General features: G+C 39.7%; 1 protein-coding gene and 1 pseudogene across 1 annotated transcript in view; one reads left to right on the top strand and one right to left on the bottom strand.

Moving 5' to 3' along the window:
• The window catches only part of LOC100414863 (putative G antigen family E member 3), a 35132-nt gene extending 14051 nt beyond the window's left edge, over positions 1–21081 (bottom strand). Inside the window, exon 1 of the mRNA XM_008989370.5 lies at positions 20953–21081. The gene's annotated coding sequence lies outside the window, so the exon portion shown is untranslated. The remainder of the gene's footprint in view (positions 1–20952) is intronic.
• On the top strand, positions 815–2091 carry LOC108589755 (26S proteasome non-ATPase regulatory subunit 11 pseudogene; annotated as a pseudogene).
• Positions 21082–22139: the final 1058 nt, after the last annotated feature.

Below are 22139 nucleotides of genomic sequence, written 5' to 3'. Positions count from 1 at the left end.
CCCATATGCATCCCAGAGCAGGAACTGCAACATCTAAACCCTTGTTTACAATGTAAAATTTTGAGGTCAATTTTTAAAATATGCAGGTTAAGCATTTGACTTATTACTAAGCAAATTTCTAGCTCAATTTATCTGAAGAGAGGACATGTCAGTGATTCTTTTTGTTCCTAAATTGCTAGAAATATGACTGAACTTCTTTCAGATGAAGTAGGTTATTGGTAGAATTTGCTATAAATAACTAGTTGTAGATATAGCTTTAAACATAATGTAAATGTCAAAATGAATCTTGGTGGATAACCACATACAAAAAAAAAAAACCAATCCAGACACAGTCCATATACCTTTCATAAAAATGAACTCAAAATGGATCTTAGATCCAAATGGAAAACTGAAAAACTTCTAAAAGACAATGTAGGAGAAAAATCTAGGTGATTTGGGGTTTGGTAATGACTTTTTTTTTTTTTTTTTTTTGAGACGGAGTCTTGCTCTGTTGCCCAGGCTGTAGTGCAATGGTGTGATCTCGGCTCACCGCAACCTCCACCTCCTAGGTTCAAGTGATTCTCTTCCCTCAGCCTCCCAAGTAGCTGGGATTACAGGAATATGCCACCATGCCCAGCTAATTTTTGTATTTTTAGTAGAGATGGGGTTTCATCATGTTGGCCAGGCTGGGCTCGAATTCCTGACCTCATGATCTGCCCACGTCGGCCTCCCAAAGGGCTGGGATTACAGGTGTGAGCGACCACACCTGGCCTGGTGATGACTTCTTAAAAATAAGTCAAAAATTACAATATGGGGATGGTGTGAAAGCAGTAAGATGGCGGCGGCGGTGGTGGTAGTGGAGCTCCAGAGAGCCCAGTCTCTACTCAGCACCCACCGGGAGGCCTCCATCCACCTCCTCCACTCCATCGTGAATACATTTGAAAAAAAAGATTTCTTGACATTCAAGAACTCGATGAAGAGGCAGTGAAAGTCAAAGAGCAGAGCATCCTGGAACTGGAATCTCTCCTGGAGAAGACTGAACAAGCTGCAGAGCTTGGGGGACTCCTGAAGTATGTATGCGTGACCCTTCTTGAATTCTATCAGCAAGGCTAAAGCAGCTCGCCTGGTCTGATCTGTTTCTTGATATGGAAGCAGCTACAGGGCAGGAGGTAGAGCTGTGTTTAGAGTACATCGAATGGGCCAAATCAGAGAAAATAACTTTCTTACGCCAAACTTTGAAGGCAAGACTGGTGTCTTTGTAATTTGATACCAAGAAGTACCAGGAACCATTGCACTTGGGTTCTCAGCTGCTGTGGGAATTGAAAAGATGGACGACAAAGCCCTTCTGGTGGAAGTATAGCTTTCAGAAAGCAAAACTACCATGCCTTGAGCAACCTGCCGAAAGCCCTAGCTGCCTTAACTCTGCTTGAACCACAGCAAATGCCATCTACTGCCCCCCTAAATTGCAGGCCACCTTGGACATGCAGTCATGTATTATCCATGCAGCAGAAGAGAAGGACTGGAGAACTGCGTACTCATACCTCTACGAGGCATTTGAGGTTTATGACTCCATCGACAGCCCCAAGACCATCATATCACTGAAGAACATGTTGCTGTGCAAAATCATGCTCAACACCCCAGAAGATGTCCAGACTTTGATGAGCAGGAAGCTTGCACTTCGGTATGCAGGGAAGCAGACAGAAGCATTAAAATGTGGACTCAGGCTAGCAAGAACAGATAACTGCCAGATTTTGAAAAGGCTCTGACAGATTACTGGGCAGAGCTCCAGGATGACCCAATCATCAGCACACACTTGGCAGGGTTGTATAACTTACTGGAACAGAATCTGATCCAAGTCATTGAGACTTTTTCTAGAGTACAGATTGAACACATATCTAGTCTCATCAAACTGTCCAAGCCCGATGTGGAAAGGAAATTATTACAGATGATTCTTGACAAGAAATTTCATTAGATTTTGGACCAGGGGTAAGGTGTCCTGATTATTTTCAGTGAACCCCCAGGAATAAAACTTATGAAGCTGCTCTGGAAAGAATTCAGAACATGAATAAAGTAGTAGATTCCCTCTACAACAAAGCCAAGAAACTGACATAGAGTTGGATGTGTCCTTTCGAGAGTGTGTGTGGCGGGAGGGTGAAATCTTGGGGGAAATTCTAGGAGATTCTTTTTTCTTTCTTTCTTTTTTTGCTTTTTTTTTTTTGATCTTCGACCTCTGATATCCTTTCTTCTGCTTGGTCAAGGAGATTCTTTTTCTTCTTGTTCTACTTTTCACTCAGACACTTTATAAATCCTCATTTGGTCCTCTGTAGTCCAGCCAATACATGTGCTGGTTATCATGTAATCTTTACTGGCCCAACTTGGGAGTGGAGAAATTGCTTTAAAAAAAGAAAAGATATTCGAAATAAAAGGAAAAAGGCTTGCACTACCTAAAGCTGTGTTCTCTGCCTCCTGGGAGAGGGCCGCAAAGCCAGGCACCTCGCCAACCACTGGGGGGCCTAACCCACCTGCTGGACGTCGCCTCTCCTCCTCACAATTGGGTGTTGGCTGACCATCAAAAGCAACGACTTCTTATTGTTTGTACCGAACCAAAACAAACAACTGTGTATAGACTGCTGTTTTCTTTTTTATTTGAAATGAGGTGTTTCAGTGTTATTTCCCCTGCCATATGGACTGTCCACCCTTCTGTCCCCCACACTGGCTCCGGCAGAATAGCTGGAAGTCCTGCCACCACCACCACCACCACTGCAGCAGCAACAGCACCTGCAAAGCTCCGCTCTGACCTGTGAAGGAATGGGGTTGAGGCCAGGAGCTAGTGTCTACCACGGCCATATGGGGAGCAGTGTGGGCTCTTAGCTTCCAGGGGGCCTGCTATGCATGTGACTTTTTTTTTCACACAGTAAACCAGATTACCCATCAGTGTTTTAATTGCTCCTCCTCTCCCGTCCCCTCCTTTCTCCTTTCCTCTCTTCTCCCTTCTCTTCCCCTTTCAACCAGGAGACTGTCATGTCTCTCTGCCTTCTCCCTCTCCCCTTCAGGGGAGTCAGGCTGTCTGAAATCCATGAGCTTCTCTCCCTCTCCCACTCCTCCTCTCCTGCTTGCAGATGGATTTATTCCTTTTTTAAACAGTGAACATCTAAAATGAGAATGTGGGGTGCAGTTCTGTTTTTTTTTCCCTTTAATTTTCTTTGTTGGGTTTTTGAGCAACCTCATGTCCCCTTCCCAGGGAGCTTCTTTATTTACCTGTTAGAACTCGAGTGAATGGGAAGTAGAGCACTGTGTCTCAGCATGCTTTGTTTTCTGACGCGATTACACAGCAAGGCTTTAATGCCATTTGGGTAGGTGAGCTTCTGCACCTTTGTTGTGCTGAACTGTGTTTTCTTCTCACATCTCCTCTTTGTCTTTTCTTTTTTCCTCTTCCTCTCTTCCTGCCTCCTTCCTGCTGGTCTCTTTTTCTCTTTCTTTACCTTCCTTGGATTATCCTTCCAGGTTTTCGCAATACATTTATATTTTGTACAAGGATTTTGTTGTACCAGGTTTTGCATCCTCACTGAATATGGCTGGCTTTTATTTTCCTCTCCAAAATCAGGATTTTGTTCTCAACATCTCTCCCCACTATGCCCAGTCACTGGTTTTGGCACCATCAACATCAAATGTACAAACGGTTCTTGCTAACCAACACCATGTGTATCTGATGTTCAGATGAGTTCCAATAAAAATATTTTTTTCAAAACAATACTCTATGAAAGAAAAAAATATGATAAATTGGACTTTAATAAAATTAAATGCTTCTGCTTTCTGAAAGACACTGTTCAGAAAATGAAACAAAATGAAGAACACTAGGAGAAAGTATTGGTAAAACACATATAATGAAGGTCAGGTATCCAAATATGCAAAGAATTCTGAAAACAATAAAAAAGGAAGAACCCAATTAAAAAATAGATTTAAAAAAATTGAACAGACACCTGACCAAAGAGGATATACAGATGGCAGATAAATGCATGAAAAGATGTTCAGCATCACATGTCACTAAGGAACTGCAAATTAAAACAACAGTGATATACCAATACACACCTAGTAGAATAACTAAAATTTATAATACTGTCTATATCAAATTGTCACTGGTAGAGGGTAGTAATTGCAAGTTATCCAGGTTCTTGGCATTTTGAAAACCAAATTGGACAAAATGCACCCCGCAAATCAAAGAAAGAATGAATGGTATGTGTTTCATCATTATGTAAGATTTTCATAATTCTGTTATGTCTCAGTGTAATTATGATTGCCATGTTAAATTATTGTGTGCCACAGAGATGACCAGTCTTTATCATGGCTGTTCTTGGGACTTTTGTCATCCACAATTGTTTCACTTTCGTTATTTTTAAGGTGGTTTTATAATCAGCTGTAGGACTATGACAGATGTTCTTGAATGCAGGTTTCTGATAACTGTGGAGATTGTGACACTAGAATAGAGGAAAACAACTTTCAAGACTCCCATAGAGAGCTAATGTGTTCATGAATATCAAGCAGAACAGGAATTAATTACATAGACTAACTAATGGAAGACTAAAATAATCTTTTTATGGCTTTTTGTTTGAAATATTGCTGACTTTTGGTTTTTCAGAGTTCAGAAAACCTTTATTTCCTTAGAAATACTCATAGATTTTAACAATTGGGTAAAGTAAACCCCTGTAAGCAAAACGTGAAGTGTATTTCTTTCTCCCTAGCTGATTTCTCCAGAATTTGAAAACTATTCATAAGTATACCTAATTTATAGTGGTAGAGTTATTTGCGTATGTTCAATAAGCACCTGTTTTCTTTTGTAACAGGACGCAATTGGAGACACTGGCTATTTTACCCAGGCTTTCACTGGAATGGCATACTTTCAGACATAAATAGATTGAAACAAAGTTGATTTATAGAGCCAATGAAAGCCCCTTGGTAAAGCTGGCCCCGTATCTTGTCTACACAGTCACTGTACAGGGTTCCTGACCTGTGGTAACTAAAGAGTGTCACTCTTTGACACTCCTTCTGACAGTGTCAGTTTCTGACAGGCCCGGGAGCCCCAAATTACCTTGGGACTTCAAGGTGAGGAATTAACCCAACTAATACAAGTATTTGTAGGCACAGATAAATCCATGGCTGGCCTCAAAGTTTCGAAGTCTAATCTGAGATTCTTTATGGAACAAAGTTCCAGCAAAGCCAATTTTTAAAAGAACCTATATGGCAAATAATATGCTGACTTTATGCAAATACTCAGGCCAAGCACAATAAAATTAAAACTTATTTTGCAAATAAATTTGTCCTACTGTGATTTATCTTTAGTAAAAGCAGGAACTGGAGAGAGAAAAAAATGGTTTCAAAAAAAAAAACTATAGTATACCTGTTGTTCGATTCTAGTCTCATCTGGGAGTTTGTATTATTTTCTGCAATTGAAGCCACCATTGCAAAATTATAACTGAGACAGTGAAAGAGATCTAACCTAAGCAACTCTGTCTTACTTCTAACCTTCAGCCTGCCCTTGTTCATTCCTGAGTGTAGGCTGAACTAACTGGGAGGAACTTAGTTTATACTTTAGCTTTGAAACAAAGGGGATAGCAGTTCCTTCCCAAAACAAATCCCCTTCCTGCCTGGGGGACTAGACTGCCTTTGCAGTACTAATAAATTAGCCACAAGATTAGAAATTATGATTTGGAACATGAGGAGAAATGCCAGATATAGTATACATCTAAAGTAAAATAAATAAATTCAAAAAGAAATTATGATTTGGTAGCCATGCAGCTGCATATTGCAAGATTCTAAACCTCCCCAAGTTCCTCCCAGGGATAACATCACTATTGTCAAACCTAAGACCAGAGCTTGAGATATTTTGCAAACCCTGCACTCAATGAACTAGTTAGATCCATCCAGATACATAAACTGGCTCATCTGGTCTTGTGGCCGCCCTTCCAGGAATTGAATCAGCACAAGGGGACAGCTTCAACTCCCTGTGATTTAATTTCTGACCCAACCAATCAGAACTCCTGATTCACTGGCCTCCTACCCACCAAATTATCCTTAAAAACTTTGATCCTCAAATTCTCAGGGAGACTAATTTGAGTAATAATAAAACTCCAGTCTCCCACATAGCCAGCTCTGCATGAATTACTCTTTTTCTATTACAATTCCTCTGTCTTGATAAATTAGCTCTGTCTAGGCAGTGGGCAAGGTGAACCCATTAGGCGATTACACAATTTGGGCTGAATCCTGAATTCTTTTTGGGCTACAAGTCCCCATACTAATGCTTTCAAATTTTTCTTTTGTTTTTCTGATTTTTCCTCAATGAAATTGCTACTACCTCTTTCTTAAGACCCTGCAAGCTGAAGCTTATGCCTTGTAATATAGGCAAGAGAAAAAAATGTCAGATTGCCACTGCCTTCCTCTTCTGATACTAAAGATATCTGGATAAATTGTGCTCAACATTAACCTTTGTTTTTGTTCTGTCTCTATAGAAATGCCTCTTATTAAAAATCTGTTTGTCTTCATGACATACAGAAACCTTGCCCATTTGCAATGCCACTTCCTAATGGAAGTTTAGCTGGACCAATCTAGTCTCAGGACTACAATACTGACTAAAAAGATATGAAACAGTATATTTAAATTTGCTCATTCCTGTTTATCCTGTAAACCAAAAAGTATCTGAAACAAGTGTCAATCAATTTAGAAAGTTTATTTTGTCAAGGTTAAGGACACACCCATGACACAGCCTCACAAGTTCCTGAGACATGTGCCCAAGGTGGTCAGGGCAGAGCTTGGTTTTATACTGTGAAAGGAAAATCTTGGGGCCCCTAAATTACTAAGCTAAGGGAATAGTCAAGCTGGGAGCTGCTCAGGACAAACCTGCCTCCCACTCTATTCAAAGTCACCCCTCTGCTCACTGAGATAGATGTGTATTCTGATTGCCTCCTTTGGAAAAGATTATCAGAAACTCAAAAGAATGCAACCATTTGTCTCTCATCTACCTGTGACCTGGAAGCCCCTTCCATGCTTCAAGTTGTCCCCGCCTTTCTGGATGGAATCAATGTACTTCTTAGATATATTGATTGATGTTCATGTCTCCCTAAAATGCATGAAATGAAGCTGTGCCCCAACCACCTTGGGCACACGTTGCCAGGACTTCCTGAGGCTGTGTCACCAGCACACACTGTCAACCTTCACAAAATAAACTTTCTAAATTAACTGAGACCTGTCTCCAATATTTGGGGTTCACATTTGGTAACCACGGAGTGATTCTGAGTGGAGATGCCCCTGACATTTGACAAATCTCTTCTTGGTGCTTGGTACCACCTTGAGCTAACTTTATGGCTCAAACAAAAAGGACAGTTTGCTGAGGTCTAAGAGCACCATTTCCAGAGAATCCCTCATCTCCCAAAATTTGGTTAAGATCTAAAGTTTCTTTTACTGCCTAACTCCTCTTTTTTTTTTTTTTTTTCAATTTTACTTGCTTCCAATGAGGAAGGCAAGATTTCCTGTTTCTGTAACTATGGAAGGCAGGTAACTCCTTGATGGAGTTTGAGCTTGATTCCAACATGGAAGATGAGTTGTTTTTTATTTTCCTTCTTCTACAATGGTAGAGAGCAGTCTACAGCTTGAGACCCATCCCTAGGTAAGTAACTGAATTGGGGTTTGTCTTGGCTAAAGTTAAGATTAACAGCCGACTGGTCTTAATTTCTCCTTACCATTAGAGCACTCAGTAATTATATAATTTGTGCAATAATTTATTTTGCTTGCCTGTTTTTTTTTTTTTTTTTTTTTTGCTGTTTGTTTGTTTCTGGTTTTGTTGTTTATTCCATCTTTTTCCCATTGGTTTTGACCAACTCTATCTCACTTGATCATATCTGAAGGAAAGTTCCTAATGAGGGGGAACAAGACCTCTAAAGTGGCTAAATTCCCACTAAATGAAAGGTGATATAGTGCAGGGAGAAAAACAGCCAGCAAAAGAAAATAGACAAATAAAAGGGAAGATTTTTGATTTTGACTACGTAAGGAGCTTTATTTACACAACAAAGCTTTTTTTTTTTTTTTTGCTAACCATGCCAAACTGAAAGCAATGACTGTCCTTTCTCTCCCCACCACCATGCTGTAGTTCAATAGCTAAGGGTCTCACTTCTTTTTTATTCCCCACCATGACATCCTACGTTTGTTCTTAAATCAAACCCTTTCTGGTTTGATACTTGGTACTTCTGAAACAGCTGCAATTTGTCCTAGCTGAAATATAGTAATGAAATTTTAAAGGATTTTTTTTTTTTTTTTTTTTTTTTTTTTTTTTTTTTTTTTTTTTTGAGACGGAGTTTCGCTCTTGTTACACAGGCTGGAGTGCAATGGCGCGATCTCGGCTCACCGCCATCTCCGCCTCCTGGATTCAGGCAATTCTCCTGCCTCAGCCTCCCGAGCAGCTGGGATTACAGGCACGCACCACCGTGCTCAGCTAATTTTTTGTAATTTTAGTAGAGACGGGGTTTCACCATGTTGACCAAGATGGTCTCGATCTGCTGACCTCGTGATCCACCCGCCTCGGCCTCCCAAAGTGCTGGGATTACAGGCTTGAGCCACCGCGCCCGGCCAAGGATTTTTTTAAAAGAGCTCAATGGTTAAAAGTCCACTGAATTAAAAGCAAACATCCATCGTGTGTGTGTGTGTGTGTGTGTGTGTGTGTGTGTGTGTGTGCCTGTTTGTATTTAAGGCCTTCATGCTTTTGTATTGGTTTGTTTTTTGTTTTCTCTCCTAGGACCTTGTTTTTTTGTTTGTTTGTTTTTGTTTTGTTTTGTTTTTGAGCAAAAGTTTTTTTTTAATTTCTCAGTTGACTGAATTCTGTTTTCTTCATTAATAGCTAGTGTAACAGAGGCTACTCCCAAGTTTTTAAGAGTACAGCTTAGACACTTAGAAATGTCTTTGAAGTGCACTGTACAAGCGTCATGTGGTCTAACTTCAAGATGATTATTCCTTTTTTTGGAGACCCGGGATTCAGACTGGTAGGCTCTGCCCAAAGCTCAGAGATCCAGTTAAAAAGATAGGTAATCCCTATCTAAATAAAATTGGTCTCCCTATACAATCCTACGGTAAATTTTTGTAATTTTATGTGTAATTTGGCTCAAAGAAAAATAAGTGTCTCCCTCTAACACCACCAGACTTTTTTTTCTGTACCTTATGATGTAAATTTTGCTATTTGATTTTCACCTGAATTGTTTCCTTTAATATAAAAATTTGAGGCTATTTAGCTAACAATTGCCTAGGGTTGTAAAACAGGTTATTAAGAATCTGAAAGTCTAAAATAGGAAAAAAAGAAGGGATCTTCATGAATCTATAAGATGTATTTCCATCTGCATGCTTAATATGTCTATGCATTTATGTGTTGTTTATACAATGTTTCACTACTTTTTGGTTGCATTTATTAATTCAACCAATTTCACACTTATCCCTGCCAAATACTATAAAGTGACAAAATTTGGAATAGCGGTTACAAAACTATAAACCCAGCCCAAACCAGAATAATCTTTTCTTGTGCAATGTTTAATAAATCAGACATTGATATTGGTTTAATAAAAACAGCTGCATCTTGAGTTTAGTAAGATTACCATAACTTCTAATCCTGTGGATTTAGGCAGTCTAGTCCACAGGCAGTAAGGAGCTTTGTTTTGGAAAAGGAATGTTATTGTATTTGTTTCAAAGGAAAACTATAAACCATGTTCCTCCCAAAGTTTAGGAATGAACAAGGACAGTTTGGAGGTTAGAAGCAAGATGGAGTCAGTTAGGTCATATCTTTTCACTGTCTCAGTTATAATTTTGCAATTGTGGTTTCATAATTTTAAATCATGACTATCACAGCTTTCATAAATAATCTAGGTAAACTATTAAAACAAAATAATTAGGCAAATGTAATGGGATGAATACTGTAAACAAATGACATAATTCAGAATATAAAGTTATATTACATTAAATAATAGACATTTCATTATTTGGGTATTTTCCAATAAAAAATATATGTGGGAAAACATTCTTGCCAAAAATATATGTTCTTTTTTAAAAAGGTGAACAAGTTTTGTCTAATTCAAAGCTTATTTAAATGTTATGTGTAAAACAAGGTAAAGGAACCAGGAAAAAAGATGTAAAGAAAGTTATAAAATAAAGAGGATTTTGTGGTAAGAAAGAAAAGAGAAATAATTTTATGTCATAAAGAATCTTGTATGGTAAATTTAGTCCTAATATAAATGACTGGTTCTTTAAGAGGAAGGATGCTTAGAACAAACAAGAAAGTACAAGCATGTCATGAATAGTCTGTGTGAGTAATGATAAGAGAATTTATTTTTTTTAATTATATGACCAAATTATTTATAATTAAAGGAAAATTAAATGCTCTTTCTAGAGATTGGACTTAATGTAAAACAACACTTATTCACTAAATTATTGGCTAAAACAGTAAAACTTTCTTAACAGGTTAATTAATTAATTAATTTGTTTGTTTGTTTTTAATGAGACAGAGTCCTTCTCTGTTGCCCAGGCTGGAGTGCAATGGCAGGATCTCGGCTCATTGCAACCTTCACCTCCCAGGTCCAAGTGATTCTCCTGCCTCAGCCTCCTAAGTAGCTGAGATTACAGGGCCATGCCACCACATGCAGCTAATATTTGTGTTTTTTTTAGGAGAGATGGGGTTTTTCCATGTGGGCCAGGGTAGTCTCAAACTCCTGACCTCAGGCGATCCACCCTCCTTCACATCCCAAAGTGCTGGGATTGCAGGCATGAGTCAATTTTACTCTTAACGAATTATAAGAGATTTTAATTTTTTTAACCCAAAGTTTAACTTTTATTGCATTTCACCACTTTTCAGCTTTCCCTTCCCTTTTAAAAGGCATGTTTTCTTAAAGGTCTAAAGGAAATGTTTTCTTCCAACATAACATTCTGTGCACTGCCAAAGGTTTTTTCTTTTGCCCTTTGGTAACTGGCATAATAGATTTTCCATTTTATTAAAATAATTTCTATGACATTATTATTAAGTTTGATTTTGCTTACAAAAAAGCTGAGATTTCAAAACTTTTAAATTAAGGTTATTACAACCCTGTATCTTTCTGTATGTGCTTTTAAAGTACTTGTGACATTAAGTTACAGGGCTTTAACTCTTGGGTCTAAAAAGAATACCAAGTCCTGATAAATATTAAATACTGATAGCAATTAAGCCCTCATCTTCAGGCCCTGTAGAAGACACCAACCAAAATAAACTGCGTTTCTAAGACACAAAGCCAGAAATTAAATCCATTCAACTCCTCAAGGCCCAGGTACTATTACAGAATAGGTGGGCATGTGAGATTGTGAGGGTCAATTTTAAAAGATAAAATAAGTTCATTTTCTCTAAATTAATCATTAATGTCAAAGGGAAACTGATGCAAGACCAGCATATGGACCCCTGTGTCAGATTAACAAGGTTTTCTGGAAGCATTAATTAACTCCTTAATAAAGGTTATAAAAGGCTTATGGAAGTTATATTTTATCATCAATATTAAATTTCATAAATTGTTTACAGAATTTTTAAAAAAACAAATTTAATTGGCTTCATGATGTTTTTATTAGGGCTTCTGGTTTGAAAAATTGTCTCATCTCTCAAAGAATGAAGATTTCCACTTTTTCAGAAATCTTTGAGTTACAACTTTGGTTAAATGGATGACTTTACAATAACCTGTAATCTTATTTTGTAATATTGAGTGTTTTAAACCTTTAATATTTAACAAGCGTTATAAAACCAAATTATAAATTATGTCTTTTTCTGACCAAGTTAATCCTTTAAGATATTAGGTTTCCTAAAGTGCAAAAATGATATAATCTGGCTAATTTCACATAAAAATATACAGGAAGCATTGTAAAATATGAAATGATGTTTGGTTTTCTTTGGGCTGTATTTGTATAAATATGTTATTGGTATGTGTGTTACAAAATTATGGGAAACTTCTATAATTCTAATATGACTTATTGTACATTATCTGTAATAATCATAATTGTTATGTTAAAATTATTGTTTGCCACACAGGTAACAAATTTCCTTGTCAATTGTATCTTTGACTACGGCTTCCCTAAAACTTTTGGTCATCTATGGGCAATTGTGTTGTTTCTGTCTTCTTTTGAAGGTGGTTTTATAATCAGCTGTAAAACTCTAAAAGGATTTATATGCAGGTTTCTGATAACTTTGAAGACTGTGACATCAGAATAAAGGAAAAACTCTCAGGACTCATGGAGAAATAAAATGTTTATGAGTATCAAGCAAAACAGCAATTAACTGCACAAACTGAACTAATATTTTGGCTTTTTGCTTAAAATGTTGCTGATCCTTTGGGGTTTTTTTTTCAGTCTTGAAACTTCTCTTTTGAGCTACTGACAGCTTTTAACAATTTAGTATACTCCTATGAACAAAATTTGGAGCATATTTATTTCTGTCTACCTGATTTCCATATTTGTTTCTCTCTACCTGATTTGGAACTATTTATAAGTATTCCTAACTTATGGCAATTCAGTATTTGCATAAGTGCAATAAGAATCTGTTTCAATCGTTCTACTACAAGGACACATGCACACGAATGTTCATTGCAGCACTGTTTACAATAGCAAAGACCTGGAATCAACCCAAATGCCCATCGATGATAGACTGGATTGGGAAAATGTGGCACATATACACCATGGAATATTATGCAGCAATCAGAAATGATGAGTTCGTGTCGTTTATAGGGACATGGATGAATCTGGAGAACATCATTCTCAGCAAACTGACACAAGAACAGAAAATGAAACACCGCATATTCTCACTCATAGGCGGGTGATGAAAAATGAGAACACATGGACACAGAGAGGGGAGTACTAAACACTGGGGTCTATAGGGGGAAAAGGGGAGGGCCAGTGGGAGGGGGAGGTGGGGAGGGATTGCCAGGGGAGAAATACCAAATGTGGGTGAAGGGGAGAAAGCAAACAAAACACACTGCCCTGTGTGTACCTATGCAACTGTATTGCATGCTCTGCACATGTACCCCAAAACCTAAAATGCAATTAAAAAAAAAAATCTGTTTCCATTTGTAACAGGCTACAATTGGAGAGACTGATTATTTTACCAAGGCTTTGACTGGTATACTGTGCTTTCCTTTAAAAAATCAAACTTGACTTACGGAGCTAATAAAGCTCTTGGAAAAATTGGCCTCATATTTTGTGTACATAGTCTCTGTACAGAGTTTCTGACCTGTGATAAGTAAAGAATGTCACTTTCTGACAGGTTCAGAAGCCCCAAGTTTATCTTGGAACTTCAAGAGGGAGGAAATTAACCCAACTCATTGATATTTGATGCCGCAAATCCATGGCTGGGCTCGCCTTTTTAAAAATCTTATCTATAATTCCTTCTATGGAACAAAGCTCCATCAAAGCCAATTTAAAAGACTATGGAAAAATTAATTATTCTTGCTGTGCTATGTACAAATAATTAGGTCAAATATAATAAAGTGAACCAGTCCTACCATGATTTGTCTTTAACAAAAATGGGAAACTGGAGAGAGAAAAATTATGTTTCAAAAAATTATAGTACACCTATTGTTAGTTTCTAATCTTGCCCAGTGTTTTTTAATTTTCATTATTCTCTACAGTTTGGACCAAACTTTAATTTTTTCTTGGCTATAGTCTTCAAAAATATGTTTTCAATTTTTTTCTTTTTTTCCCCTATTTCCTAATTTTAAGTCATGAAAACTAAGCTGTGCTTTCATAAAGCCCTGCAAATTGAAGCCAGACAACTTAAACATGAGAAGAAAATAACAGCAACCTATTTACATACATAAGCCACTTTTATACCTGCCTACTGATGTGGGGACTTCAGAGTAATGTGGCCTATGTCGATTTTCCAGAGTTGTTTTTATTTTTTTTCATAGGACATGAGACTTCACGATCTTCTACAAATGAGCTTTCCTAATAAATCTGGACCTACCTATACAGGAATAAACCATCCTGGCCATGACAGATCAATAAAACCTGAGACCAGAGACTCATTTTCTTCTAAAATGCTTTCTCCAAAAGACATCTTTAAAAAGTGGGAGGGAAATGTGAATAGAAATTAAATCTTGGAACCCCAAACTCATTAAGCCAAAGGGAAAAGTCAAGCTGGGAACTGGGTCACAAAGACCTGCCTCCCCCTTTTTGTTCCTAAATAAGATGGCTACAAGATGAAAAGCTACATGCCTCCCCCACATTTTGCCCACGAGGAAATTCCTAGTGAGCTGCAAAGTCTTTCGAGATGTTTCTGTTAAAATTCCACCATAACAAGGTAAATTGATAGCTTATTTTTAGAGGTGCAGTAACCCCCAGCCCACAAGATATAAATGCATATCTGATTGTTCCCTTGCCCCATTTTTGTCTATGTTATCTTACGTAAAACTCATATTCCCTGAATTTTTCCTCTGTTCCGTTTGTCTATGTCATCTTATGTAAAAAATACAGATTCACTGAGCCAGACAAAAGCATAAATGGCTATTTTTCCCCACCCCTCTCTTTCATTAAATTGTGTACTTCTCAGTATCCCATCCTTTCCCCTTCAAATTTGGGACCCTCAAAATCATCTTCCGAGAAAGGCAAGACCTATCTCCCAGGCATGCATCTTTAACTTTGGCAAATAAATCTCTAAAAATGATTGAGACTTATCTCATCATTTGTCTCAATTGACAGTCTTATTACATTCCCAGATGAAGCAACATACAAGCCTCCCTCAGTTTATAGGGAGTGACATATATCGAAAGTCCAGTTGTTTTAAGACTCTGGAAAAAGACATTTGCCTCCCTGTAACCTTAAGCCCTCAAATGCTGGTAACCCCTGCCAATCATTCCAACAATCAAAGTTGTCCTTGAAAACTTCTAAAATGTCCCAAAGTAGGTGATGATATTCTGCTTACAAGCCACAAGTATACAATTTAAAAGAAGTACCCTCAAACTTTGTACTTACATCCAAAGAATAGAAATGTTTCCATCAGAACAGAAGAAATAATATGGCACCGGGAAGATCAAATTAAGCCAATCGGGAAAAAATAAAGAAAAAAGAATAAAAATAAATAAAGTCTCCAAGAAATAAGGGAATATGTAAAATGGCCAACCCAAAGAATAATTGATGTCCCTGAGGGAGAAGAGAAAATAATGTCTGGAAAATTTATATGAGGGAATAATTGAGGAAAACTTCCTGGACCTGGCTAGAGATCTAGATATCCAAATCTAAGAAGTTCAAAGAAATCATGAGACGTTCACTGCAAAAATATCTTCACCGAAGTATACAGTCTTCATGCTAGCTAAAGTCAGCATGAAGGAAAGAATTCTAAGAGCACCAAGAATTCTAAAAGTAGCAAGTAATATTCAAAGGAAAACTATCAGACTAAACAGACTTCTCAGCAGAAACCTTACAAGCCAGAAGAGATTAAGACCCTGTCTTCAACCTCCTTAAACAGAACAGCTGTCAGCCAAGAGTTTTGTATCCCACAAAACTAAGTTTATAAATGAAGAAGAAGTAAAGTTTTCACACAAACAAATGCTGAGGGAATTTGTCACTACCACTACAAGAAATTCTAAAAGGAGAGTGAACTCCCATTCCCAATTGCTACAAAGAGAATAAAATACCTAGGAATACAACTAACAAAGGATGTAAAGGACCTCTTCAAGGAGAACTACAAACCACTGCTCAAGGAAATAGGACAGGATACAAACAGATGGAAAAACATTCCATGCTCATGGTTAGGAAGAATCAATATCATGAAAATGGCCATACTGCCCAAAGTAATTTATAGATTTTACACTATCCCCATCAAGCTACCAATGACCTTCTTCACAAAACTGGAAAAATCCACCTTAAACTTCATATGGAAACAAAAGAGAGCCTACATATCCAAGACTATCCTAAGCAAAAAGAACAAAGCCAGAGCATCAAGCTACCTGACTTCAGACTATACTACAAGGCTACAGTAATCAAAACAACATGGTACTGGTACCAAAACAGAGATATAGACTAATGGAACAGAACAGAGGCCTCAGAGGCAATGCCACACATCTACAACCATCTGATCTTTGACAAACCAGACAAAAACAAGCAACGGGGAAAGGATTCCCTGTTTAATAAATGACGTTGGGAAAACTGGTTAGCCATGTGCAGAAAGCAGAAACTGGACCCCTTCCTGAAACTTTACACTAAAGTTAACTCCAGATGGATTAAACACTTAAACATAAGACCTAACACCATAAAAACTCCAGAAGAAAACCTAGGCAAAACCATTCAGGACATCAGCATAGGCAAATACCTAATGACTAAAACACCAAAAGCATTGGCAACAAAAGTCAAAATAGACAAATAGGATCTAATTAAACTCCAGAGCTTCTGCACAGCAACAGAAACAATCACTAGAGTGAGCCAGCAACCAAGAGAATGGAAAAAGAATTTTGCAATCTATCCATCTGACAAAGGGCTAATATCCAGTATCTACAAAGAATTAAAACAGATTTACAAGAAAACAAACAAACAAACCTATTCAAAAGTGGGCAAAGTATATGAACAGACACTTTTCAAAAGAAGACACATATGAGGCCAAGAAACATGAAAAAATGCTCATCATCACTGGTCATTACAGAAATGCAAATCAAAACTACATTGAGATATCATTTCATGCCAGTTAAAATGGTGATCATTAAAAAATCTGGAGACAACAGATGCTGGAGAGGATGTGGAGAAATAGGAACTCTTTTACACTGTTGGGAGTGTAAATTAGTTCAACCATTGTGGAAGACAGTGTAGTGATGCCTCAAGGATCTAGAAATAGAAATTCCATTGACATAGCGGTCTCATGACTGGTATATACCCAAAGGATTATAAATCATTCTATTATAAAGACACATGCACATGTATGTTCATTGTGGCATTGTTTACAATAGCAAAGACCTGGAACCAACCCAAATGCTCATCAATGATAGACTGGACAAGGAAAATGTGGCACGTATACACCACGGAATACTATGCAGCCATAAACAATGATGAGTTTGTGTCCTTTGTAGGGACATGGATGAATCTGGAAACCATCACTCTCAGCAAACTGACACAAGAACAGAAAACCAAACACTGCATGTTCTCATTCATAGGTGGGTGTTGAACAATGAGAACACATGGACACAGGGAGGGGATCATCACACACTGGGGTCTGTTGTGGGGGGCCAGGGGAGAGATGGGGGTGGGGAGGTTGGGGAGGGATAACATGGGGAGAAATGCCAGATACAGGTCACGGGGGGTTGGAGGCAGCAAACCAGCTTGCCATGTATGTAACAATCTTGCATGATCTGCACATGTACCCCAGAACCTAAAGTACAATTTAAAAAAGAAATTCTGAAAGGAGTTCTAAACCTCAAAACACACCAAAATAGAAGCTCTTGAAAGTTTAAAACTCACAGGGTCTATGAAACAGTAACACAACGAAAACAAATCTAGGTAATAACTGACATGATAAAGAAAACAGTACCTCACATCTCAATATTAACATTGAATGTAAATGGTTTAAACCATCCTCTTAAAAGATACATAATGGCAGAACAGATAATAAATCACAATCCAAATATCTACTGTCTTCAAGAGACTCACCTAACACAGAATGTTCTATACATATTCAAGGTGAAAGGGTGGAAAAAGGTACTCCATGCAAATGGAAACCAAAAGTGAGCAGGAGTAGCTATTCCTATATGAGACAAAACAGACTTCAAAGCAGTGACAGTTAAATTAAAAAAAAAAGACAAAGATGATCACTATAAAATGATAAAAGGATTAATTCAACAAGAAAATAATAAAACCTTAAAGTTATATGCACCAAACCCTGGAGTTCCTAGATTCATAAAACAGTTACTATTAGACCTCAGAGGGGAGACCCCCTTGCCTCCTATTTTACCTCCTCCCTCCCCACCTTGCAGATGGGAAGAAGAGGGAAGAAGGAAAAAATAAAATAAAATACCAAAGAGCTGGGAAAATGACTCCCTTCTTAGTTCCCAGGGTCTCTGCTATCTGTTAACCTTGAAAGAGTTGCAAATGAATGTTATCCCTGCTGGTTGGAGCCTAAAACTGGGTCACATCCCCACATCTCCACGGACCAGGCTCCCTACTGGAATCACCTCTACCAACAAACAGCTTGTTGCTTTTGTCTTATCTCTATAAGCCCCCTCTGCTGCCTGTCCCCACTCATGCTGCATATGAAATAGCAATCAATAAAGCCAAAAGATTGTAAGGTTGGACATCCAGCAAATGGACAACGACATAGTTCCACCTCAGTTTCCCCTTTAGGGTTGTAAGCCTATAAAAAGGGAGAGAAGCTGCAACGCGAGGAGCTCGGTGAATGAGGCTGTAGACCCCGAAGCTCACAGCCAAATAAAAAGCCACTTCCTCAGTTTAGTGTTCTAGAGGTTTCTTCCCCACCGCTCCTGCTTCATTTTTGGTCCCTGAGTGGGAAACAAGTTTTGGTTGCAGACAGCCAGGACAGCCTTCCAGGCAGTTTTGCCCTGCCCTGCAGAGCATCCCTATGGAGACTCCAGCCCACTTGGGAAAGGGGATCCTGAGAGGGCTCCCACGTAGGCATTGGACCCGGTGGACCCTTCTCCCACAGCACAGCCAGGCAGGCCCACAGAGATCTGGCACAGAGGCTGAAGCCTGAGAAGGAACTGGTGTGCTCAGATCCCAGATGTCAGAAACTTGTTAGGATTAATTCTGAGAAGCTTCACTGGCCCACCCCACTGGGTGAAAGTGTGGCCTGATTACCCATGGTGTGCCAAGGTAGGCACTTGGTTTTGGTTCTTTTCTTGTGTGTGTGTGTCCTGAGAGCCAGCAAAGAGTAGGATAGGGCCTGCTGAGCTGGCAGCTGACATAGTGCAGTGGGGAATAGCTTACCTTTTGCCAGGGCAGTCATGATAGAGTATGCTGAGTCAGCACCCTGGTTCTGGTTTTGTTCCTGTGTGTGTGCCAAGGTAGGCACCTTGGTTTTAGTTCTGTTCTTGTGTGGATGTATCAATCTCAGAACTTTGGTTTTAATTTTGTGACTCTGTAAGCCAGTCTTGGTGCCTTAAACTTGTTTCTGTTTCTAACTTGGCTAGAGGGAGATGGGTAAAATGCAGAGCAAACCCACTCCATTGAAAACTATGCTAAAGAATTTCAAGAAGGGATTTAGTGGAGATTATGATGCCACCATGACACCAAAAAAAATTAAAACTCTGTGTGAAGTAGCCTGACCAGCATTAGAGGCAGATTGGCCCACAGAAGGGAGCCTGGACAGTTCCCTTGTCTCCAAAGTGTGGCACAAGTTTGCAGGAAAGCCATGACACCTTAACCAATTTCCATACATAAATACTTGGTTACATTTAGTTTTAAACCTCCCACAGTGGTAAAGAGGCCAAGCAGCCACAGTGTAAGTAGCAAAGGGACAAGCAGTTAAGAAAAAATTTTACTCCACCTGCCAGGGGACACAGGCTTCTAAGATCTTGGCTGACTCAGCACCAGAGGACTCTCTTCCAATAACACCCCCTCCTTACCAGGAGGAGAGGCCCCCCTCTCCAAAGCCAGAGATCTCAATGCCTCCACAGGGTCTGAACCCTCCTAGACAGCCCAGAGTAAAAAAAAAAAAAAAGAAAAGAAAGTGCAGCATCAAGAGGCACTCCTCCCATAGCGGCCCTCTTCTCAGGGGGATCCTCTCCCCTGGGGGCTCATTTGCAGCCCAAGACTGGAATGCAAATGCCCCTGAGAGAGTAGTGGTATACAAGAGTAAATGGGGATGAATATATGGTGGAAAGGCATGTCTTCACATACATACCATTCACTTCGTCCAACCTCATCAACTGGAAGAATAACAACCCATCTTACACTGAGAGACCAAAAGTTTTAATTGACCTGATCCAAACTGTCATCCTAACTCATAACCCTACTTGGGCTAATTGTCACCAGTTGCTCATGTATCTTTTTAACACTGATGAGAGGTGAAGAGTGCTCCAGGGGACATCTAAATGGCTGGAAGAGCATGTTCCAGCTAATTACCAAAATCCCCAGGAATATGTAAGAACCCAGTTACCAGGAACCAACCCTCAGTGGGACCCAAATACCCCTGAGGGCATGCAGAGGCTAACTCAATACAGAGAGGCCTTACCGAAGGGAGAAAGAAAAGGAGCACAAAAAGTTACAAATATACACAAAGTATCTCAACTTAAGCAGGGGTAAAATAAGAGTCCAGCCCAGTTTTATAAAATACTGTGTAAGGCCTACCACATGTATACTCCTTTGAACCCTGAGAACCCTGAGAATCAGTGCATGGTAAACTTAACTTTGGTCAAAGTGCAAATAATATCAGAAAAAAAAGTTACAAAAACAGAATGGGTTTGCTGCCATGAGCACTGCATAGTTTTTGGAAATAGCCCATCAGGTGTTTGTAAATAGAAATGCAGTAAGCTATCGACAGAATAAGCAAAAGAACTGGTGAAATATTGATTTGCTGGCCATGGCTATCAGAGGAACCCCTTTAAAGGGGCAGGGCAAGGGGGGCCCTGGAAAAAACACCCAGTTAAATCAACCATGTCTACAGTGCAACCAGTGTACCCATTGTAAAGAAATGGGGCACTAGAAAAGTAAGTGTCCTCAGTTGGCAGGGGAACAGGGTAACTCCAAGCAAGAAGCCTCAGGAAGGGTGAGACTACCCTGTTTAGCTTGGCAGGGGGGGGCAATGGACTGAAGGGCACCAGGCTTGGATGCCCCCAAAGAGCCCATGGTCAGGATGAACATGGGGGGCAAGGACACTGATTTTTTAATCGACATTGGAGCAGAGCACTCGGTGGTGACCCAACCCATGGCCCCTTTGTCCAGCAAGACAATAAATATAATTGGGGCAACTGAAGTTTCAGAAAAACAGAGTTTTTGCCTGCTACTCACCTGCTCAATGGGAGGCCGAGATTATACGACAGTTCTTGTGCAAGCTGGAGTGCTTTCTACCCGTCTTGGGAAGAGGCTTGCTGAGCAAACTAAGAGCTACTATCACTTTTACTGATAAGGGCTCTCTGCAGCTCAAACTGCCTCAGGCAGGAATAATTATGGCTCTCACAGTCCCAAGGGCAGAGGAGTGGAGACTCTTCCTGACAGAGCCAGGAGGAGAATTAACCCCTGCACTGACCAAGTGATGGCTACAGGTCTCGGCAGAAGACAACCCCCCAGGTTTGGCAGTAAACCAAGCCCCAGTGGTTATCAAAGTAAAGCTGGGGGCACTACCAGTTAGACAGAGGCAGTACTCAGTACCAAGAGAAGTTCTTGAGAGCATCCAGGTCCCTCTCAGACACCTGAAAGCTTATGGTATTATGGTTCCCTGCCGGTCTCCTTGGAACACACCTCTCCTGCCTGTCCCCAAGCTGGACACCAAGAACTTTAGACTGATGCAGGATCTGCATTTGGTCAATCAGGCAACTGTGACCTTGCACCCCACAATGCCCAATCCCTATACGTTGCTAGGACTGTTGCCAGCTGAGGCCAGCTGGTTCACTTGCTTAGACTTAAAGGATGCTTTCTTCAGTATCTTGTTAGCCCCTGAGAGTGAGAAACTGTTTGCCTTCCAGTGGGAAGATCCAGAGTCAGGTGTAACAACACAGTACACCTGGACTTGACTTCCACAGGAATTCAAAAATTCTCCAACCATCTTTGGAGAGGCATTGGCCCAGGACCTCCAGAGGTTCCCCACCAAGGAGCTAGGTTGTGTGCTGCTTCAGCATGTGGATGACCTTTTGCTGGAACACGCAGTAGCAGCCAGATATGCCCAGGGAACTGACTTGTTGCTCAGACACCTGGAGACCTGTGGATACAAGACTTCCAAAAAGGAAGGCCCAAATTTGCCAACAGCAGGTGCACTATCTGGGATTTACCATCCAGCAGGGGCTGCGAAGCCTAGGAATAGAAAGAAAGCAGGTTATCAGTAACCTGCTGGTGCCCAAGAATCAAAGGCAGGTACGAGAATTCTTGGGAACAGTGGGATTCTGCAGACTGTGAATTCCTTACTTTGCAGTTGTGGCTAAACCCCTGTATGAAGCCACAAAGGTGGCAGGGATGGAGAGCCATCTGAGTGGAGCTCAGAG

Source organism: Callithrix jacchus, chromosome X (genome assembly GCF_049354715.1).
Source record: "Callithrix jacchus isolate 240 chromosome X, calJac240_pri, whole genome shotgun sequence".
NCBI lineage: Eukaryota > Metazoa > Chordata > Mammalia > Primates > Cebidae > Callithrix > Callithrix jacchus.
This window is presented reverse-complemented; position numbering and strand designations above follow the sequence as displayed.